General features: G+C 35.2%; 1 protein-coding gene across 20 annotated transcripts in view; it reads right to left on the bottom strand.

The window, feature by feature from the left end:
- Nucleotides 1-24,653, bottom strand: part of LCOR (ligand dependent nuclear receptor corepressor) — a 180,466-nt gene that overhangs the window by 130,602 nt on the left and 25,211 nt on the right. The window contains exon 1 of one of the 20 annotated variants that reach the window (XM_081267050.1): nucleotides 21,307-21,379. The exons of 18 other annotated variants lie outside the window; for them this stretch is intronic. The gene's annotated coding sequence lies outside the window, so the exon portion shown is untranslated. Of the gene's footprint in view, nucleotides 1-21,306; nucleotides 21,380-24,653 lie in introns of those variants that run through there. One more of the 20 variants, XM_081267055.1, reaches the window with a different exon arrangement.

Raw genomic sequence — 24,653 nt, 5'->3', positions numbered from 1 at the left:
TAATTAAATGGAAAAAATACACAACAGAGAAAAGCAGCTTAAGAAATGCCTTCACATAATGTGTAATAATAAGTCAGAGCTCAGTGATGCATAGGTGGCCAGAACATTCTGTATCTGTGAAGTATGATTTACTATAGAAGAATAAAGGGAAAGAATGAAAAGTTTAAAAACTTAAATCAAAATAAACTTTTAAGGGAAGAAAAAAGAAGACAAAGATTTCCTATTGAGTGATAACTGACTTGAATCTTTGTATCTAAGGGACTCCATAAAGTGTGAGACATAATACTACGAGCGGGGTGTACACATTTAACTCTCCTGAGAAAATGCCTGAATTAAATACCTGAAAATAAAAGTATAAAAGTTCAAAATAAGGGAAAATTTTAATTAAAATAAGAGGAAAGAGATTTAAAACTGCAGTCATTTAACTAGTAGATATAAATGCTAAAAGCCCAACGGACTGTTTTACAAAATTCTGAGGGGACAAGTGTTTTATGTACCAATCTATTATTATCTGTGCATACTGGCAAATGGACGTTTCTAGATATGCTCTAATTTGGAAAGTGAAACTACCATTCATTCTGGGGGTGAGGGTTACTCAAAGTAGTTTGGATAAATAAGAAATTATTCAGATTAAAGACCTGACAGCACTGTTTATGTGTTAAAGAAATACAGGTCAGACTGCTTATTTTTAAAATCTTTTCTTTAACTGTAGTCTTCATTTTTGTAGTATTTTTATTCGTTCCTTTTTATATTGATCAATGTTACCAGATTTCTCCTCTTCTTCTAACACCCACTCTTTACCTTTTTAAATCATTTCTACTGTTTGTTCTTTATTTCAATAAATGTTCCTATAGTTTTTTTTACCTTTTTTCATTATCTATTTTCTTTGGAAAGAATGAAATATATCATATGGCACATGAAGAATCCTTATAACTCTGTTGTATTTTTTTAAACTTATGATAAAATTTTTTTTTCACTTATTCTCAGGCTTTCTTTAAAAAATAAGAATGGAGATGACTTAAGAGAACCAGAATTTTATTCTATATAAAGAAGTAGTCTAGGATACACAAAAAGTGGTATAATCCATATAATGGTATAAAATTACAATATGGATGAATAAATCTTTATAACATTTTACTAAATGTAAAAGGACAGACATAAAAGACCATAGTTATAAGGCCATTCAGGAAAAAGTACAGAGACATTGCTGGTTTAGGAGTGAAAAATGCAAATAACTGCAAATGGGCACCACAATTCTTTTTGTAGTAATGGCAACATTCTAAAAATCAAATTGCAATGATGGTTGCAAAATTCTGTGAATGTAATAAAAATCAGTGACCTATATACTTAAAATGGGCAAATGTAAAGGATACAAATTATATCTAAATAAAGCTGTCAACAAAATAATAAGTACTTTTATATGTTTCTGGTAAAAATTTATCATGTTTTAAGAAAATCTGGCCTATGAAAGCCAATCTTATGACTGACTCTAAGATGTATGGATGAACAGCTGACTTACTTGTGATTTTAGGCTGAAATGTTTGCATACTGTATTAAACACTTACAAAATTCAATAATCACATAATTTTAAATTATTACAGTTATAAGATTTATTTAAGTTTGTAGAAGTTTTAAGTCAATATCTAACAATAAATAAACTTTTCTACTTTTGTTTTATGAAATTATCAAGTTTGTTAAAATTTGCTATAGAGTACAATGTACATTTATGAAGAATTGTTTTATATTTACAAATTTAAATAATTGTGAACGTAAATTAAAAAAATCAAACATGCTATGTGTTATCTCCTCTATATACAAAGTTACCCCATAAAAGAGATTACTTATAAAAACCTCATATTTAATAAGGACCAATAAAATGTTTACACAGAGCCCAGCAGTGTGAGAATACAGGAGACGTTTTTAAAAATATGTCCTGCTATAAAGATATTTACAATTCTAGTCAAGAAGTAAAAATTAGTACACATTTCTACTATTATGCAGAATAATCTCTTTATCTCTTGCACCAGAGCATATTTCTAATAGCCTACTTCATATTAGCCCCAGATATCCCAAATATACCTCAAAAAGCAAATCAATATCATTTTATTTCTTTTCCTTCAACTCAACCACTGGTTCCTGAACTTCTTTCCAGGAAAATGACATCATCAATCCCTCATCCATTCCAAGTCATTCAGGTTAGAAATCTCTATCAGTTAATGATTCTGTTAAGTCAAGGAGTCTTCCGGTCCTGTTCGTTCTACTTCAGAAAGATCCCTCCAAATCTGTTCTTTTCTACCCCTTAACTTAGTCCATCACCATCTCTTACCTTAACAATTATAATAAATATCAGTTTTGTTAATAACATTGGAGTTATCATTAATTGAGCCCTTATGTGATATCACACAAACATCATGGTCAGGTACATGTATTCAATTTAACAAAATCTTCAGAGAGTGAAACAATTATTACTGCCACTTAATACAGGTAAGAAAACTGAAAAGTGAAAGCAGCTAAACTATCCCAACTACAAAGAGGTTTAAAAACCATGCCTATGATTCTAAAAACAGGGTCTTTTCACTTTATTCCATTACCTATTTATGATATCTTTGAACTTCTAATTCATCTCACTTTTTCAGCATTCCCCTATACCATTATCTCTACCAGAACAACACATTCTTCACACTGCTACTAAAAACTTCATTCTTTCTAGATTTTAAAAATATTTGATGACTTTCCACTGACAATATTGAAGATTTCAATTTCCTGGATGGCTTCCAAGATCACAGATCTGATTTTATGCTACCTTTTTTCAGTCTCCCCTGCCATCATTTTCTACATAAAGTATGCTCCGGTCACACTTACCAGTCATTATATACATTTCACTGCTTTTACATATTACATATCAATGCTTCCATACCCTTTGAACTTAGCATGTCCTCTGCCTGGAATGTTCTTCCTACAACCCTTAATCTAGTAATTGCAGTGCATCCCTTTTCTCACCAAGCCTCAAGACCAAGTTAGGAGCACCCTTCATCAGAATGAAGTTATATTATTGATAAACTAACTTTATTTATTTATTTATTTGACATTTAATCCACTAGATTTAGAGCAAATATCTGAAGCTTATTCATATTTTAACATCAACCTGTTCCGTAATACTACAGTCCTCAAGGATGTATGTACTCAATAAATGTTGGATAAATATAAACACTTTTTCTAGTTCCCCGCCTGAAAGTGTAGGATCTCACTAGTCCTCTTTTGCTCTGCTCCCTGGCTCACAAGATTAGTCATGTATTCTGCAATATGCTCCTGACATGAGATACTGCCCTCACCAAAGACTTAGAGCAAGAGGGCCATTGGATCTTGGACTGGAAATCTCCAGAACCATGGGCCTAACACTTTTTACTTTGTAAGTTAATTGCCACACACAGTTCATTGCAGTGATGGAAGGCTAGTACATAGTTTCAGGAAAAATTAGCTTAAATAAAGTAAAAAGCTTTTCCTGTTTCTGGGTCTCTTTTTTCCTGGGGTATTTAGATATTTTCTGAGTTTCTATTATAAGTCAGGCACTCGAGGTGCAGCTACAAACAAAAAATATGAAGCCCTTATCTTGGAAGGGGGAACAAATGACATAAATGTTGATGATGAGGAGGAAGATGGTGGTAATAGTGACAAATGTGTAGCTTAGAGTAAATAGAAGTAAAAGTAGGAAAACATAATAAAGTCAGAAGATAATTAAACCCTGGTAAACCTTTACAGATAACAATGAGAAATGTTAAGGAAGTGCTGAGTGAGGAAGAAAGTATTTAAAATGGTCATGGTTTTGATATAGTTTGAGTGTGCCCAATGCCCCCAAAGGGTTCATGTTCTGGAAGCTTGATCCTCAGTTATGAGGACGTTGAGATAGTGAAATCTTCAAGAGGTGGGACCGAGTGGGAAGTTATTAGGTCTTTGAAAGGAAGTAATGCTTTTCTCATGGGAGTGTATTCTCCTACAATATCAGAGTGTTGAAGGCAAGCTTGGCATCTCCCCTGAACAACTCTATTCCATGCTTGCAGACATGCTTCTTCTGCATGCAGCTGTTTTCCATTCCATTTCTCTACCATGGTGTATGTAACAGGCCCTGGCCAAGGTGCAGGTACCATGCTGTTCTGACTCTTCAGTCACCAAAATGTTAAAAAAATAAGCCACTTTGTTTCCACGTTACCAGCTCAGATATTTTGTTATTGCAACATGAAACAGACTAAGATCCGGAAGAACATTTCTGAGCATTGAATGAAGTAAGGAAACACACCACATTCAAAACAGAAAGTTCTAGGCAAAGGAAACAACCCTGAAGCAATCAATATATGGTCTAAAGTATAATATATGTGAGGGGAAAAGTGGGAGATGAGGTCAGAGATCTAGAGGCCAGATCATACAGGCCATGGTAAAGGGACTGGATTTTATTTATTAGAAATCCACTAGAGTTTTATATTTGGGTAATAGTGGAGGTAACATGAATAGATTGATACTAAGATTACCGGGTGGCTACACAGAGAATAAAGGTAAAGCATTATAAGGAGAGTATTACTACAACAGGCTTGGCAAGAGATTCGTGGATTCAACTGTACCAGTAGCAAAGGCGGTAGAGAGTAACTGTACATAGGATGTATTTTGAAGATAAAATCAACTTGTCTTGATGATGCACTGTTGTAGAATGCAAAGAAAAGGCATTTTAAAATGACACTTCAGCTTTGGCCTGTGGAATAGGTGAATGGTAGCGGAATTTCTAAAATGAAGAAGACTGGAAGAAACACAGGTTTGGCAGACAGCGAGTTCCATGTGAGACAAGTCTCTTAGAAATCAAAGTGGGTACATGTAGAGGCATTAGGATACGGAAGTTTGAAGTTAAAGGGAGAAACTGGGCTATAGATATAAAACTGGGGATCAGCACACTATTGACAGAACTTAAAGCCTTGCATCTAGATGAGGTCCTATTAAAAAAATGAGGACAGATAAAAAAGAAAAGGAAGGAAAAAAACTAAATATTGGAGCATCCCATTCTTAAGAATTCATCCCAAAATCTAAAAATTAGAACAAAAGAAAGTGAAAATTAAAACCAAGCCTTATTTATGGGTTTATCCATGTAGCAAACAACTTAATTTTAAAGTATTCAAAAATACTAGCTGATCTGAATGAATAAATACACATCTCACTGAAGAGTGTGTATTTTACCCCATCCTCATTCCACACCTAAGAGATGATTTGAAAGCAAATACATTCCTTTTAATATAATCAAGCACATTTTAAAATAATAAAATACATTTAAATATATGTAACTTATTTATATATTAAAAACCATTACTTTATACCACACTTCCAAAATAATATGTGGCCATACAAGAGATAAAATCTCAATATAGACCCTGTTGCAATAAGCTTCGGAATGTTTTAGAAAATTTTAAATTGTACCAAGATTTAGTTATCTCTGACATATACTTACCTATATAAACTTTTCAACACACTCTAAACTTCCAAGTACACTCAATCCAAGTCTGTCTCTCAAATATACCTTGCTTTTCTTTGTTCTGATCCCTCTCTTCACTCTTTTGCTTCTGCCTAAAATATTCTCTGAAATCTTGATAGTATGATGCTGTTGTCAAGGTCATAGTTTAAAAGTCCCTACCAACTGTTCTTTCCTCTCAACTGATTTCCAGCACAATATCTTTCACTGTATTCCTCCTTCATTTTCAACATGAATGAACATGTTTTATGTATTCAAGTGAATTTTTATAACCAATGCTGTAATATAATAGAAGGAGCGGTATTACTTCAGGAAGTAAGAGATGTAGTGGTTAAGAACATGAACTTTAGAGCCACATGACTTGAGCTGAAAATTTTGACTCTCCCTTTTAAAAGGTTTTTAGCTTTGAACATTTATTAATCCTTTTAATGCCTTACCTTACTTGGCTATAAAATTTCTAAAAGGATTAAACAAATATTTGCTAATTGCTTAGAATTGCATCTGGAAATACATTAGAAACACTGTATTAATGAAGAGTTGAAGGAAAAAAACAAAGCAGAGAGGTTGAATTTGTTTCATAACTCCTCTTTTGTTCCGTATATGATTAAAAAACATGCACTACATGTGCACACAACAATAACTGTAAATCTACATTGGTGCGTAAACAATGTATAAAGATTTATGAAAGATGGGGCTGGGGCTCAGTGGTAGAGTGCTTGCCTTGTGTGGGTTAGGCACTGGGTTCAATCCTCACACCACATAAAAATAAATAAATAAAAAGATATTGCCACTAACTAAAAAAAAAAAAAAAAAGAAGAAGAAGAAGAAGAAGAAGAAGAAAGAAAGAAAGAAAGAAAGAAAGAAAGAAAAAGATTTAAGGTGGGAGAACTACATAGGACCAAAGTATTTTGCATGCTATTGAAACCTAATTGTTATTCATTCAAAATAGACTGTTATAAATTAAGATGTCAATTACAATGCTCAAGGAAAATAATTTAAAATATATAGTGAAAGAAATGAGGAGGGAATTAAAATGGTAACTAAAATATATCTATATGACCCCCAAAAAAGGTCGTCATGGAGGAGGGCTGGAACAAAATCCATTAAAGACACGCAGGGGAGGGGAGTAAAATGGCATAGGCACTTCTTTATCAACAATTCCATTAAGTGTAAATGGAGCAAACTCCATTTAAAAGGCATGAAGGGGCAGAGTAGATTTAAAAACATGATCAAACTTTATGCTTTCTATTAGAGACTTGCTATAGAGCCAGAGACACAAAACAAGTTGAAAGTGAAAGAAAAAAGCCTATGCACACTATAACCAGAAGAGATGGAGTAACTATATATTAACCCCCCTTTCAACAAAGGACTAATTCCAAGTCTTCTAACAAAGGCCTGAGTCTACAAATTATTACTGAGTCCTATGTATACAATGCTTTTTCCTACACATACAAACTTATAATTAAATTCAATTTATGAATTAGGCACAGTAAGAGACTAACAAAAACTAATAAAAAAGAACTACAAAAGTGTACTGTAATAAAGTTATATGAATGATCCCTCTTAGTCCAAACCTATTCTTGAATCTGTATAATCATTCCTTATTTGCAATAAATGGCTTAAGTGCCACTCATTTCAGTGTCACTCATAATTTGCTGAAGTCTTCATACAGGCTCAATACTTTCTGGCACAACACTTTACCGTTAAATGAAAATCATTTTCTGTTCATGCTTTCCACCCACAAATTTAATGCCTTTTCCATTTTAACTAAGCATTATCAATGTGCACTGTGGCTAACTTTTACAGTTCTTAGTGATGATGGCAAAACTAGCACCAGTTTCTTGTTACTACTTCACAATTTCACATATATATCTATTGTTTTTATTGCAGATCCTAGCAACCTTGGCATATATTTTTTTTTCTTTCTTATTAGTCAAGAAATTTCACCTTTTCACCTAAAGGAAGCACTCCATAGTTTCTCTTTGGCATGCTAGAATTGCCAGAATCACTACCCTTGTGTTTGGGGGCCATTATTAAGTAAAAATAAAGTTAACTTGAACACAAGCACTATGAAACTATGATAATTTATGTGATAACTGAGATGGCTCCCAGGCATCAGACAGGGAGTGTATACAGCATGGACATGCTAGACAAAGAGATAATTCATGACCCACCAGATGGTGAGAAATGTCATAACACAACTCAGAAGGGCACATAATTTAAAACTTATGAATTGTTAATTCTAAAATTTTCTATTTTATATTTTTGGATTATAGTTGGCTTCAGAGAACTGAAATTGTGGCAAGCAAAGCCTTGCAGAGGGAAGGAAGACTACTGTATTAATATCAGATGAGGGCTAGGATATAGCTCAGTGGTAGAGCACTTGCCTGGCATGTGTAAGATCATGCGTTCAATTCCTAACACCACAGGGGGAAAAAAGGTGTTTAAAAAAAAAAAAATCAGATGAAACAGATGTTGCTATGGTCTGAATGCTTGTGTGCCTTCTGCCTAACCCTTATATTGAAATCCTATCCCACCAAGTATTAGGAAGCAGAGCCTTTGGAAAGTAATTATATCAAGAGGATAGACTCCTCATGAATGGGATTAGCAATCTAATGAGACCATCATGAATCAGAAAGTGAGCCCTCACTAAACACCAACTCTGCTTCCCAGTCTCCAAACAAAAACTGTGGGAAATAAATTTCTACTGTTTATAAGCCATCCATCCAGTCTGTGGTATTTTGTTATAGCAGACTGAACAGACTAAGACTATAAATTGGCAGGAGTAGGTAATACTATAACAAATGCCTAAAAATATGGGAGCTGCCTGCCCACTCAGTATTGTGGGTTGAACTCCGGGGCTCTCTACCACTAAGATTATATCCCCAACCCTCTTCATTTTTTGTTTTGGGACAGGTTCTCACTAAGTTGCCTAGGCTGTCCTCAAACTTGCTATTTTCCTGCTTCAACTTTCCAAGTTGCTGGGATTTACAAATATGTGCCACTTCACCCAGCATGGCAGCTGTTTTGGGAGTGGATGATGGATAGAGCCTGGAAGAGTCTTTGAGATGCATACTTTAAAGAGTTCTGTTGCCAAGAACAAGTTGTTATATGTGATTCTGGTGAGGACTTGCCAGGAGAACAGAGCTAAGAGAATGCCTCAATCTTCTTAGAGAATACCTTCTGAGCAGTAATGAACAAAATTTTGCTAGAAATATAGACAGTAAAGGCCTTTCTTAATGCAATCCCAGATGGAAACAAGGAACATGTTACTGAACAATATAATTGTTAGTCCCCTTGTTATAAAGTTGTTAGAGTCTGTAAACAAGTCAGGATGGCGCCTGGCATTTTTCCAGAGGGAGTGGTTTGTGAAGTAACGCCAGCGAGCCATTATGTGTGGAGATTTCTTATTGGTTGACTGCTGTATCTAGTTTATGTTAATTAAGATAAGCTGTGTGGAATGTATAAATACCTCTGTTGTCCTACAATAAACGGCTCCCACTCCTGCTGTATCAATCTACACAAGTTCCTTGTCACCCCCCGGTTATTTTGCTGCAGCCGGACTGGATTATGGTTTAGATATGAGGCGTCCCCCAAAAGCTTATATGTAAGACAATGCAAGAACATTCAGAGGTAAAATGATTGGGTTATGAGAGCCTTAACCCAATCAGTGCATTAATTCCCTGATGGGGATTGACTGAGTAGTAAGTGAAGACAGGTAGGGTGGGGCTAGACTTTGGGGGGCTTGCCTTTTTATTCTTTTTTTATTTTGTGTATCTCTGCTTCCTGAGGTGATGCTCTGAGCTGCTTCCCTCTACCACACTCTTCTGCCATGATGTTCAGCCTCACCTCAAGCCCCCCAAAAGCTTTTCCCTCTTTAAAATTGTTCTTGTCAGGTCCTTTGGTCACAGCAACGAAAAAGCTGACTAAAACAAAAGTGGAAAAGAACTTAGCTAAACTGTATTCATGTCCTAGTGTTTTGCAACAAATCAAACATGTGAACAATGAAAATGAATGTTAAGCTGAGGAACTATCCAATGAAAGTGTTGAAGGGAGGCCTGGTTCCTCCTGACTACTTAGATTTATCAAAAGGAGAAAACAGACGAAAAATTAGGTAAATTTTTAGTTCATCCATATATTCAGTGTAAGGAATGAGAAACATGTTTCATAGAGAATTCCAAGGATGTGGCCAAATAACCATCTGATAGAGACATATATAATCAGCTAATACCTACCATTCAAAAAATTAAATTGTGAAGGCTCTTCAGAAAACCCAAGCTACCCTTTCTCACAAGATCAGGATGAAAAGGCCCTAGCTAACACAGGACTACCACAAAGAGCTCTCAATAGGGCCTGTAAAGTCATCCACTCACACAATTCCATCCTTGAAGAGCAATGGGTATGTGACTCATGTACAGACTGGAGAAGATGTTGGCCTGAGGGGGGATGGGAGAGAACACAACAACCACCCTATTAGGTCCAAAAGATGGTATCCTCCCTACCATCTTCAGTGAATGTGGAAGGTTTTATATTGTCTGCCCTACTGGGTTTTAGATTTGCTTGGGGCCTATTACCTCTTTCTTTGTTCCTATTTCTCCTTTTTGAAATGGGAATATCTATCCCACCAATATACTTTGAAAGTATATAAAATGTTTGATATCATATCAAATGTTTTTAGAGGAGGGGCAAGCATGTGTGCTATGGTCTGGAATTTGTGTCCTCCCCAAATTCCTATGTTGAACTCCAAATCCCCAAAGTGATAGGATTAGGACATGTGGCCGTTAGGAGACAAAAGTTTATGAGAGCTACTAAAACATCTGAGTAATGCCTCAATAAAAGACTCCCAAGAAAGATCCTTCACCTTTCAACCACATGACAACACAATGGAAAAAAAAAACTCACTAGGAAGAAGCATGCTCTCCCCAGATCCCAAACCTGTCACAACCTTGATGTGGCATTACCAGCCAAAAGAACTGCGGAAACAAGTTTCTTTTATTTATAAGTACCTGATCTATGGTATTTCGTTACAGAAGTCCAAACAGGGTAAGATAGACATTAAAATAAAATCTGTTAAGAATTCTTGACAAAGAACAGTATGTCATGATAAAAGTCAATCCATCAAAATTTAATATTTAAAAAACATCTTGGGCTGGGGATGTGGCTCAAGCGGTAGCGCGCTTGCCTGGCATGCGTACGGCCCGGGTTCGATCCTCAGCACCACATACAAACAAAGATGTTGTGTCCACCAAATACTAAAAAAAAAAATATTAAAACTCTCTCTCTCTCCCCCTCTCTCTCCCTCTCTTTAAAAAAAATAAAAATAAAATAAAAATCATTTGAACCTAATGACATATTTCCAAAATAGATTAAGTAAAAACTGAAAAAACTGAGGGAAAGACAGCTCAACAATAATTATCTAGAGACTTAAACATACCACTTTTAATAATGAATGATACAGGGCTGGGGTTGTGGCTCAGTGGTAGAGTGCTTTGCCTAGCATATGTGAAGTATGGGTTCAAGTCTCAGCGTTGCATATAAATAAATGAATAAAATAAAGATCCATCAACATCTAAAAATATATTTAAAAAATGAATGATTCAGCTAAGAAAGAGAGAAACAGAAGGCTTGAACAACACTATTAATCAACTAGACCTAAAAGTATTACACAGAATATGCCAACCAACATCAGAATACACACTGTCAAATACATAGCAACATCCTCAAAGTATGTTTAAGTTACAAAAAGTTTCAGTAAACTTTAAAAAGACAAACCATGTGGGCTGGGGTTGTGGCTCATTCTATGAGGCTAGTATTATTCTAATACCAAAAACAGACAACGACATCACAAGAAACTATAAACCAACATTCCTCACAAATACAGATACAAGTATCTTCAAATAAATACTAGCAAACCAAATTCAGCAGCATATCAAATGGACTGCCCATTGCAGTTTTAGCCTGGGAAGCCAAGAGTGGTTCAACACAAATATCAGCTGGGGGTTGGGGAAATCTGTCACCATATTAATAGAACAAATAGGGAGAAACCAGAAATGGATCATCTCAATTGAAACAAAAAAAGTAAACAATTTAGGAGCTTTCACAACCCAATAAGAGCACCTATGAAAAACTCACAGCTAATATACTTAATGGTGAAAGATTGAAAGCTTCTCCAATCAGGTACAACACAAGGATGTCTGCTCTTATCACTTCCTTTTAACATTGTCTAGACATTCTAGCCATAGAATTGAGAAAAAGAAATGGCATCCAAAATGAATAAGTAAAACTACCTCTTTTCACAGATGACATGATTTTTAAATTTCAGTAGTGGGGACTGTACTCAGGGACTTGCACATGCTAGAAAAGCACTCTACCTCTGAGCCATGTCCCCAGACCTTTTTAAAAACACGTTTTTGGGACAAGATCTCCCTCAGTTACCCACTTTGGCCCGGAACTTGTGATTCTTCTGCCTCAGAAGCTGCGGAATTACAGGTATGCACCACCATACCCAGCAACATGATCTTATATATATAAAAAATCCTTTAAAAAATCCCACCCAAAAATCTGTTAGATCTAATAAACAAATTCAGCAAGGCTGGAGCATATAAGACCAACATCAGTTAAGGTAAAAAAAAAAAAAAAAAAAAAAACAACTGGAGAATCACAATTCCTAATCTCAAGCCTATTACAAAGCTATGACAATCACAAGTGTGGTGATTGCACAAGGATACATACAAGGACCAACAGAACAGAACGGACAGGCCAGAAATAAGCCATATGGCCAATTCACTTTCTTTCTTTTTTGGGGGTGGGGTGGGGTGGGGAGTGTTACTGGGAATTGAACCCTGGGGCACTTTATCATGAACTATATCCCCAGTCCTTTTTATCTTTTATTTTGATATCCTCCTGCCCCAGTCTCCCTCATCATGAGATTACAGGTATATGCCATCAGGCCTGGCTTGGCCAATTCATTTTCAACAAGGATTCCAAGGCAATCCAGTGGAAGAAAAACTGTCTTTTCCACAGAATATGCAAAAGAAAGAAGGTAGAACGATTCCTCACACTGAACACAAAGATTAACTCAAACTTTATGGAGTGAATACTATAAAACACTTAGGAGAATATATATGTGTAAATATTTATGACTTTGGACCTAGCAATGGATTTTGAGACATGACACCAAAAGCACAAACATCAAAAGAAGAAGGAAAATCTGAATTCATAAATATTTTAAAATTCTACAAATCTGAAAATGTTATTAAAAAAAGTTAAGACAACCCATAAAATAGAAAATTTTTACAAATCATATATCTGATAAGAGTCTAGATTCCTGAATAAAGAACTCCTACAATTCATTAAAAAGGATAACTCAAATAGAAGTGAGCAAAGGGTTTGAATAGATTTTCTCTGAAGATTTATAAATGGCCAATGCATGTGAAAAAGATGCTTAACAGCACCAATATGGAAATGCAATTGTTACAGTTTAGATGTGAGGTGTCCCCCAAAAGCTCATGTGTGAGACAAAGCAAGAGGATTTAGAGAAACAATTGGGTTATGAGAGCCTAAGCCTAATCAGGGCATTAATCCAGATAGGAATTAACTGGGTGGTACACCCACCACTTCATACCCACTAGCATTGCTTTAGGGCAAGCAGGGATGGGGAGCTGACCATCTTTATTTAAAATCATTCAGGGGAACATATATCAAGAAATATTAGAAAAGGACATCCTTTTAACAAAGACATAGAATAAATTTTAAAGTATCCAAATGTTAAAACTTTAAGCAGAGCCTAATCAACACAAATTCACCCCCCCCAAAAGAATCAAAATAATGTATTTTTGAACTAACATTCTAATACTAAGAGAAACAAATGACAAGTCAACAAACTATTAAGAATGCCATTTTAAAAAGATTTGATTTACTAAGCTCAAAACACAGTGAGTCTAATTCTTAAAGCTTTATATTACTGTGCAGATATTCAAATGAGTTGTGATATTCTAAGTAACTGTAAAGCATGTGTTTCTTTAAATTAATTACTGAAGCCGGGTGTGTAGGGCACGCCTGTAATCCCAGAGGCTTGAGAGGTTGAGGCAGGAAGATTTGAGTTCAAAGCCAGTCTCAGCAACTTAGCAAGGCCCTAAGCAACTCAGTAATACCCTGTCTCTAAATAAAATATTTAAAAGGGCTGGGGATGTGCGTCAGTTTTTAATCACTCTGGGTTCAATTCCGGGTACCCCCCCCACAAAAAAATCAAAATAATATAATATGATTTCAGGTTGTTTTCCCACAAAGTCTATAAAGATTTACAGAAAATTTCCTGTTGAACAGTGACAGATTTCTAGGTGGGACCAAACTATTCACGTTACATATGCCAAAATAACTTAAAAGTTCTGAAACTACAAAAATATCTGGATATATTGGATAAAAACTATATATGCACACATATCACCCCCAAATACACATATTCAATGCATTGCTAAGCTCAAAAGGTAGGTGGAAAATTCCTTAAGTAAAAGAAATGAAGAAGAATCTGGAAGGCACAGCTCAGTGTGCTGATACTCTGAGATTATATATGGATAAGCTAGGAACTCTGGTTTTAACACTCATGCAGAGATACAAGAGGTGCCTTAGGAAGCTGAAACAGACTCTTAGAAAAGCCAGGACCCTAGAACAATGTTACCTAAAAGTGTGCCATGTTAGCAACTGGCACTTGGTTTCCTAGAAATGCAAACTCCTGGACCCATACTCAGACCTACTGAGTCAGTATTTCTGGAAATGGGCTCAGCAAACTTAAAGAAGCTATCTGGGTGATTCATATACTTACTTACTCAAGTTTGAAAAGTGTTGTCCCAGAAACACAGCTCCCTTAGGTGCAGAAAGGATTGAATGTACGTGGAAAACTGCTATCCACTGACAAAACAGATTATTTTGTTGCTTCTCCTAAGAGGAGAAAAATGACGTTTTCCTGAAGAAACTGAAGCCCTTTGCTTGTGCCTTATATAAGTTTCAGAATCCAAATACATACTACTTCAGCAGTTTTCAAAATGTTTTGGTTCCAAGATATCTTAAAACTCTCCAAAATTATTGAGGCCCCTAAAGAGTTTTTGTTTATGTGAATATTATTTCCTGCTATTTGCTGTGTTTGGAATTTAAAAAGAAAAATTTAAAACCCCCAAAACGCAAGAGTCACAATACATGACCCCCAAATACACATTCAATGTGCTACACTTTGAGAATCACTCCACTATCTGAACTATCTAAGAACTCCTAACTCTAAACATAACATAAATTTGGCCCTTTATGTTACCAAAGTAGATGGAGGGTGGCTAATAAGACATTAGCTCTTAGAATCTGCTTACATAGTATTTCTATGGGGGTTGAAGGGAGAGACATTTGGTAAAACACAACTCTCCCACAATTAAAAAACAAAAACTAAAATTTACAGAGAACAATTCGTCATAGCGATAGAAAACAACAAACAGAAGTACCAAGAACTTAATGTTATAATTCTATAAATTTATAATTATTATTAAAAATATTATATATTTAATAGTATGGCATATTAATATGTTTTGAAATCATACGTTATATGGGTATGCTTTCTTTTTGAGGTGATGAGGATCAAACCCAAGGCATGAGAGTGCTAGGCAAGGGCTCTACCACTGACCTACATCCCCAGGCTAGATTCCACATTTTTAATATATTTTTTTTAATTGTAGTTGGACACAATACCTTCCTTTATTTATTTATTTATTTATTTATTTATTTTTATGTGGTGTTGAGGATCGAACCCAGTGCCTCATGCATGCTAGGCAAGCTCTATGCCACTAAGCTACAGCCCCAGACCTCCACATTTCTTAACCTTTAAGAAACTCTTCTATAGATTCAGCCATTCTACAATGTACACATATATCAAAACATGTTGTATGCCACAAATACATGCAATTTTCATAAACTATAATATGTAATAATTAATTTAAAAATAAACTACCACTTCAGAGAATGAGAAGACAAAGCATAAAGTGGGAGACTATCCTGCAGAAGATACCTGATAAAGGACTGTTATCCAAAATTATACATTAAAATTAAAAAAAAAATCCAATACAAATGGGCAAAAGACTTTTAACAGACACCTAAAAAAAGAAAACATATGGATGGCAAGTAAGTATATGAAGAGTTCAACATCACATATCAGTAAGGAATTACAAATTTTAAAAAATGAGATTCCACCATACACTTTTTAGAATGGGAAGAATATAGACATCAAATGTTGGTGAGGATATAGGACAATAAAAACTCTAATTCATTATTGCTGGGAATGATAAATAGCAGTCACCATGGAGGACAGTATAGCAGTTCCTTATAAAATTAAACATACTCTTATCATACAATCCAGCATCACACTTTTGGTATTTACCCAAATGAATTTAAAACATACCCACATAAAAACCTGCAAATGCATGTTTATAGCAGCTTTATTCGTAACTGTAAAAACCTAGAAGCAACCAAGATTTCCTTCAGGAAGTGAAAAAACAAACTGTGGTATATCCAAACAATAAAATATTATTTACTGCTAAAAAGAAATGAGCCCTTGTGTCATGAAAAGGCACAGAGGAAATTTAAAATGAATATTACTAACTGAAAGAAGTCAATCTGAAAAGACTACATACTGTGTTTCTAACTGCATAAAACTCTGGAGACAGTAAAAGATCAATGGTTGTCAAGAGCAGTGGGAGGGAGATGAACTGGCAGAGCACAGAGAATTATTTTAGAGCACTAAAATACTTGAATGATGATATATGTATGATACACACACACACACACACACACACACTCGCTCGCTCGCGCGCACATGCGCTCTCTCTCTCTCTCTCTCTCACAGAATGCATACGCAGAGTGAACCCTCATGTAAATAACAGACTTTGGATAAGAGTGATGTGTCAATGTAGATTCATCAACTAAAAAAATGTACCACTGATATGGGATATTCAAAGAGTGGAAGCTGCACTTGTGTGGGGACGGTGGCATATAGGAATGCTATACTTTCTGCTCAATTTTGCTATGTACTAAAATCATTTTCAAAAATATATATATATTTTTAAAAACTTGTAAAGTATTATAATATATATATATATATATATATATATATCAACAACTTTCTGAAAAATTGTTAAAATATTCCTCTCAACATTTCTGAATTAGGCTGGATTTTCTTCACATACTTCAACCAAAATAATATATGGAAGAGCTGAATGAAAAAACAGATATATAAGGATCCAGTCATCTTCTATTAACTCAGACATTAAACAAATTTGCAAAAATGTAAAAACAGTGGCCCTTTTATAAATTCTTTTTTGTTTTGGGAAACAGTGATTTTCATGAAAATGCTGTTTAAGTGTAACGAGTTAATTTTTATTTTCAAATAAATTGTTAGTCAAATAATTCCTCAAAGTGCTCACTAATTTTTAAAGGGTCCTCAGACCAAAAAAAGACTGAGAACTACTTCTCTAGGACTCAAAACTCAAACCAAGGCTGGGTGCACATATTCATAATTTCAGTGACAGGAGCCTGAAGTAGGAAGATTAAGTTTGATGCCAATCATAGGAACTTAGCAAGACCCTGTCTCAAAATAAAAAATAAAAAGGGCTGAGATGTAGCTCAGTGGTAGAGTGCTCCTGGATTCAATCCCCAGTGTGTGGGATAAGGGGTAAATAAAAATAAAACTCAAACCAACAGCAACAGCAGGAGGCTACAAGACAGAACTCAGCACAAAGACAATAATTAAATCATGCTATTCATAGAAATTACCAAATACTGAAAATGGTTTTTTTAAAAAAGGAAAATGTCAGATAATAGTTTTTAAAAGGTTCATTTCTATCATAAGAATCTACAAAATATCACAGTACTGGTTAATATTCTCAACCGAAATACCATTGCTTCATATCACAACAGAAAAGTATACTTCATATCTGTTATATACTATACTCATAAAGAAATATCATTTTATATTCCATACTAAATATACAATGGTTGCTAAGATTCATTAAACTGTTTTTTAAAACTTGACACTATTTTATCTATTTTTTCCAACAAGATAGGTACTAAAACTATCTCCTATTTAACAGTTCAATGAGGTCATGCAGCAAAAAGAGATTTTGAGATTCAAATCTGAGTGCCTTCCCCTGAATAAACCTTTTCTATAAAAGACCAGATAGTATTTCAGATGTTGCCAGCCACATACAATCTGTCTCTATTTTTTTTTTTAAACAGCTCTTTATTTTTAAAAAAAAAAATCATCCTTAGCTCTTGAAGCTCCCAAAAAGAGATGACTGCCCAAATCAGCCTTTCTTAATCAGGTTGCCAGGGAGAATTAAGCTCAAATACCTGCAGGCATTTGCTGTATACAAAGAATTTACTTTTCTCCTATACATTCCAAATAGTATTACTTATGTGATCACTGGAAGAATTGATATTCAAATAATCTGTGTTGACTTGCATTCAATATAAGAAGTAAACACAAACTACAGTATCTTGACTACAAGAAAAAAGGGGTTTGTTTTGGTTCGGATTTAACTGTATTGATGACTCACTAATGCCTACAACAAGAAACACAAACCATACAGTGTTGCTCTGAGCTTACATGGTCCCTGTTAAGAATATTAGATGCTAAAAAAGATGGCCTTAAAATATTTGCTGAATGCTACAAAACCACTAATATTGTTACCTTTTAAAGTCTGACTATGCCCTCCAGGAAAAAACAAATGATAGAAACACTTTGCAAAGTTGCAGCATTTCAAACCCACAGCTCTAAAGGTCACTGAGATTATTAAAGAGAAATGTGAACTAAAAAGCTACACTCCCTTTAGGGTAAGGTCAGTTTAAGCCAAACAGAGCAAAACCAATACCTGAATGCAAAAAGGCCACTAGCTTCCTAAGGATTTTCAATATTAATAGCGAAGCAACTAAAGCAACATTAAAAAGGAGAAGATAATCACATGCTGTGAAAAGATGTTTCAGTCAATGTCAGACCTCATATATAATGGTGGTTCTATAAGATAATATCACTTATGATGTTACAGTCATTTTAGTTTCTATAAGAACACAATAATGTTCACACAATGATGAAATTTCTAACAATGCATTTTTCAGAAGATATCCCCATTGTAGAACAACATACAACTTTACAGAGTGCATAGAACATCATCAAGTTCACAAATCCCAAACCAATGCTTTCTGCAACATGCCAGACACGTAAACAGAATCATAAGGATATACTACTAGTAGTTACTTTCCAACTTAGATAACCAGAAGGTCTCATACAAAACCCTTCCCAGGGCTGGGAGTATGGTTCAAGGGTATAGCATTCACCAGCTATGAGTTTGATTTCCCAGTTTTGAGGGAGGGGGGTGATCCTGCCTAGGTTAAAAGCACCTCCAGATACAATTTCCACAGCTTTCATATCAGCAATAGCAGTCATACTGTTCCTTTTTATATTATGAAAATAACACTTATTTTCTTAAAGTTATGGAAATACCCATGAGTTACAACCTCTCTGTGAGTAAATGACATGGAAATAAGTTTCTGATGTTATTCTCCATTCATGACCACAATAAAGTCACAGGGAATTAAAAAAAGGAAAAGCACTATTGCATAGTTGTTTAGAACACAAACTCTGGAACCAAGCTGTTATAGGTTTGACTCGTAATTTGTAGGTTTGACTCTTAATTCTACCTTTCCTAGATGTGTGACCTTGAACAACTTCCTTAATTCCTCTGCTTCATCTGTAACACAGGTGTGGGAAGAATAAACTTACTTTAATAAGGTTTTTATGAGAATTAAATACATTGATATTTGGAAAATTAGGTAAAACAACACCTGGCACAGAGTGAGTGCTGTATACACACATAAATGGGAAACTAAAACCAAAACAATACAAAACTTCCACAAATAGCATAGAAATAACATCAAGCTGATGAAGTGAGAACTCACATGGTTACTGAACAAGAGACTGACGATGAAAGGTCCCCTCCTGTCATTTTTCTCATATCCTTGATTTATAATATCAGTGCTATATTCACAGTGAGTATCTACTAAATTCTTTACCTTCTCCTTCAAACCTGTTCCACCCAAAGTCTCCCCCTTTTTGGTTAAGGGCAACTAAATTTTCAGTTGCTTGAATCAAAATCGTGAGTTCTCCTTATTTGCTTTCTCTCATTCCCAATAGGAAAATTCTGTTGCTTCTACTAATCATCTACCAATCTAATACATTCATAGTCTTAACCACTTCTCCCTTCTCTACTAGCACATAGATGGAGCAACCTTCATGTCTCACTTGCATGGATGTAACAAAAACTTCCAATTTATTATCTCTGCAGGAAAAGGGGCCATACAGGATGAAACTGAGGGAGAAACTCTGTGTTCCGCTTGTGTGAGACATTACATATTTTAATGTCATACAAAACAATCAGTACGTGTTGCTCTATGTTTATGCAGTGCCCTGACATCTCACAACAATTTTAAGAGAGGAGGGTTTAGGGTACTGAATGTGAGTATAGGAATTCAGCTTCTAAGAAGTGATTGAATGGAGTCTCAAAAAACAAGTATTAAAAAACTGATGAAGAATACTCAAGTAATGGAATAGAGAATGTACAAGAGGTATAAAGTGAAATTACATGATCTGTTTGCTGAATTACAAGCAATTATTATGACTGTTTAGGTCAGTGCCTGGCCTATGAAGTACTATATGAATACTCTAGCTATTTTTATGCTGATATTGGAACGTGGAGATAAACTAGGTAAAATTAAGCAGTAAGCTAAAATATGCCTGAAAAGCCATGTTAAAGTCTGAATTGTGTCCTGAACATTATGGGGAGCTGATGAAAGATTTCTGAAAGAATAATGGCATAATATCTTAAAAAGTGACAATGACAATTTGAATCAAAGACTAGATGAAATACAAATAAGTGAGAATTGCAAAGAATCTTTAAAAATGGTGTACATAGAATAAAAACTTTCATAAAATAGAGGAAATCTGCAAATATCCTGCAAGAACCCTTACCATACTGATCTCTACTAAAAGGCATTAAGTTTAACATGTAGTTATTAGTTATTAACTAATATAATTATTAACACTTTCCATTTTAGTAAAGACCCACAATCAGTGAAGTAAGTAATTTTCAACAAGTCTTCCAGGGTCACAAAATGCCCCATGTCCTCTTTTCCACAAGCAAGAGAAGTTGGTGAAAGCGTATGAATGTTCCTTGAGCAACCAGAAGGATATTTTCTAATGTCTCCATGATGCTATTTATCCTCCTCCCATCCTTTAATCCTAGAAGAATATTTCAGTCTTTATTCATTGAAGAATTAACACCAAAACAACTTATCTAGCATTGCGTGCATTTAAATACAGAATCAATTTTATACAACTATGAAAATTCGGATTAAAACCAGAATATAAGTGGATGCTAACACACAAAAAGAGGGAAGGGGAAGAAGAGAAGTTCTGTTGATTAGATAAAAGGGAATGGAGGGAAGAATAGGAATAGGAAAGACAGTGGAATGAATCTGACATAACTTTCCCATGTACATATATGAATACACCACAGTGAACCTCACCATCATGTACACCCACAAGACTGGGATCCTAATTAGGATAAGACATACTCCATTTTTTTTTCATTTATTTGCCAATTATTTTTCTATATTCCATGTCTGTATGAATATGTCAAAACAGACTACTGTCATATATAGCTAAAAAGAACAAATAAAGAAAAAAGAAAAATCAGAATATGAATTTCACAAACCTGGATAGCATAAAACAAAAACAAAACTTGGCAATTCAGGGGAGCGATGCTTTCTGAAGTATGCTAAAGGGTCTGGGGCTATGGCTCAGTGGTATAGCGTTTGCCTCGCACCTGTGAGGCACTGAGTTCGATCCTCAGCATCACATAAAAATAAATGAATTCAATAACAGTAATGTGTCCATCTACAATTAAAAAAAGAAAAAGAAAAAGAATGTTAGAGGGCTGGGGTTGTAGTTCAGTTGGTAGAGTGCTTGCCTAGCACGTATGAGGCACTGGGTTTGATCCTCAGCACTACAAAAATACAATAAAGGTATTGTGTCCATCTACTATTAAAAAAATATTTTAAAAAAGAAGAATGTTAGAATGCTAACTTCCTCACCTTTCAAAGCACAACCATTTTCATAAATTAGAGGAAATCTAAAATTGAAAGTTTAAGCTGAGCACAGTGGTACAATACCTACAGTCCCAGTGGAGGCTGAGGCAGGAGGATCCCAAGTTCAAGGCCAACCTCAGCCACTGAGCAAGGTCCTGCAACTTAGCAAGACTCTGTCTCAAAATTAAAAATAGAAAGGGCTGAGGACGTGGCTCAGTGATGAAGCACCTCTAGGAACAATTGTCAATACCAAAATAAATAAACAAAATAAAATAAAAAGTTTAAAAAAATGAAAATAACGTAGTTTTTTCCCAAATAGTTTTTCTCCATAAACTTAGAGAAAGCTTTCAGAAAATGACTATAGAATTTCTTATTGTAAATTGATTTTTATCTCAAGGTAGAGATGGCTTCAGTTTCCCTTTCGGCTAAATTCAAACAGAAATAAGGTTTATTTAAAAAAAAAATAGCATATATAATGTGATTCCTTTTGGGCGGGTGGGGAGGGGGAGTACCAGGGATTGAACTCAGAGCACTCAACCACTGAGTCATAGCCCCAGCTCCATTTTGTATTTTATTTAGAGACAGGGACTCACTGAGTTATTTAGGGCCTTGATTAAGTTGCTCAGACTGGCTTTGAACTTGCGATCCTCCTGCTTCAGCCTCCTGAGCCGCTGAGATTTCAGGTGCACACTACTGGGCCTCCTTTTGAATTTCTAGTTTTCTAACTATCCATCCCTTTACCTGTTACCCTTCTGCTCATCCTTTTATGTCTATATACTGAGAATTGCTTAGAATGTTAACAATGGTAGTTATTTTTTGCATAGAGAATTTGGGATGATTCTGCTTTCATCTAATACTATCCCTACAGCACTTGGTTTTTAAAAATGCACTGTTTTGGGCTGGGGATGTGGCTCAAGCGGTAGCGTGCTTACCTGGCATGCGGGAGGCCCGGGTCCGATGCTCAGCACCATATACAAACAAAAGATGTTGTGTCCGCCGAAAACTAAAAAATAAATATTAAAAAAAAATCTCTATCTCTAAAAAAAAAAAATGCACTGTTTTAGTAAAAACAACCTCTTTTTTAAAATATCACCTGAAATACCAAAAATAACAGCCCATTCAAAAAACAGTTATACAAAAAGAACATCTTTCCTGTGATTCAGAAATTCCAAGGTTATTACTGGTATAAAGAAGAGTTCACTGGTACTCACTGAATTAATTCACTGATAATTCACTGATATTGACAAATCACTGTAATTTGTCAATAATGTTTTTTTGTTAATTTAGTTTTGTCTTTAGAGGCAGTGGTGTGTTTTATTTACAAACATCAATGCCTTTGTACCACTGTTGTTAAAAACCCTCACTCAAAGCTGGGCATAGTGGCACACATCTGTAATCCCAGAAGCTTGGGAGGCTGAGACAGGTGAATCTCAAGTTCAAAGCCAGCCTCAGCAACAGGGAGGCACTAAGCAACTCACTGAGACCCAGTCTCTAAATAAAATACAAAATAGGGCTAGGGATGTGGCTCAGTGGTCGAGTGCCCCAGAGTTCAATCCCTGGTATCCAAAACCAAACAAAAAACCCTCACTCAGTTCAAGGTCACTTTAATTCTTTGGACATTCTTTTAAATATCTCATAGTAACAAAGGCTAAAACTAAAACTGCTGATACTAAGGTTACCCTGGACAGACCTCTCTGAAATTTCCACAGGTGCAGCAATACGTTTTACTGAAACTGCAGCAACAGTGTGAAACACATGTGCCCTAACAACAGAATTCATACCTAATGCCAGGTATTTGGACTATTAAGACATAGCTGCCTATGAAAGCACAGGTGCACGTAAGTTAGCTACAGACTGTGGAACAACTTCTGGAGGGAAAGCTACAGGGCTAGTTTGGGGGCAGTTCTCATCTCAAGTTTCTTATGGGGTACAGGGTCTACTTCCATGTTGCATGAACTATTTGGGCCCATGTAGGACTCAACCAGAAGTTAATAAACTTAATGGGGAGATGAGCTGAAGACCATGATTCTGTCCTGACCTTTGTGGAGTGAAGGCATTATGACTTTGGAAGTGTACCAAATTGTTTTGTTTGTTGTTGTTTTATAAGATACAGTCCTAAAAGCTGTTCTTTCCTGCCTATAGTATCAGTTCATAGTTCAATAATGAATCAAATACTACAGTAATGTCCTTAGGAAATGTCCAAATTTAAAAAAAAAATTCTATTCTGATCCTTTAAAAAAATTTTTCAGAGACTTAAAAAACCCGACATTACAGTGATTCTTCCATAGAAAACTATTTCTACCTTTACATTCGTTGAAGAACAAATGTCTTAATGCCTTGAACACAACTGACAAACTTTTTATTTTTTTTTTTAATAACTTTTACAGGAGTTAAAATCTTTGGCCAAGTGCCTATTCAAAGACATGTTATCTCAGACCTTGTGTCTTTTTGTAATATCTCTGATGGCAAGGTGTAAGATACACATGTATCTATCTGATGATTCTGGGCTACAGTGTACAACAACTCAGTGCAAGCACAAAAAGTTTTTTGAAAGATCCTAGAAATAAAATAAAATTTGCATTTGAATATATAAAATTTTGTTTTAGATTCTTTAAAAATGTTTTGGTCAGGCAGAGTGGTGGTAATCCCAGCAGCTCAGGAGGCTGAGGAGGGAGGATCACGAGTTCACAGGCAGCCTCAGCAAAAGTGAGGGACTAAGCAACTCAGTGAGACCATGTCTCTAAATAAAATACAAAACAGGACTAGGGATGTGGCTCAATGATCGAGTGCCCCTGAGTTCAATCCCTGGTACCAAAACAAAAAAAATTTTTTTAATTAAAATTTTAAAGTATTTTGAGTTCTCAGCTATGGCACAAAAATGGCAGTCAAGAAACATAAAACCATAACTTATAAGACCTTCCCTGCACATATGCTCAGGAATATGATGCCTCAGTTTGAAAAGCATGGTGATACC

This window comes from Spermophilus citellus (genome assembly GCF_964194105.1).
Source record: "Spermophilus citellus genome assembly, chromosome: 15".
Classification (NCBI taxonomy): domain Eukaryota; kingdom Metazoa; phylum Chordata; class Mammalia; order Rodentia; family Sciuridae; genus Spermophilus; species Spermophilus citellus.
This window is presented reverse-complemented; position numbering and strand designations above follow the sequence as displayed.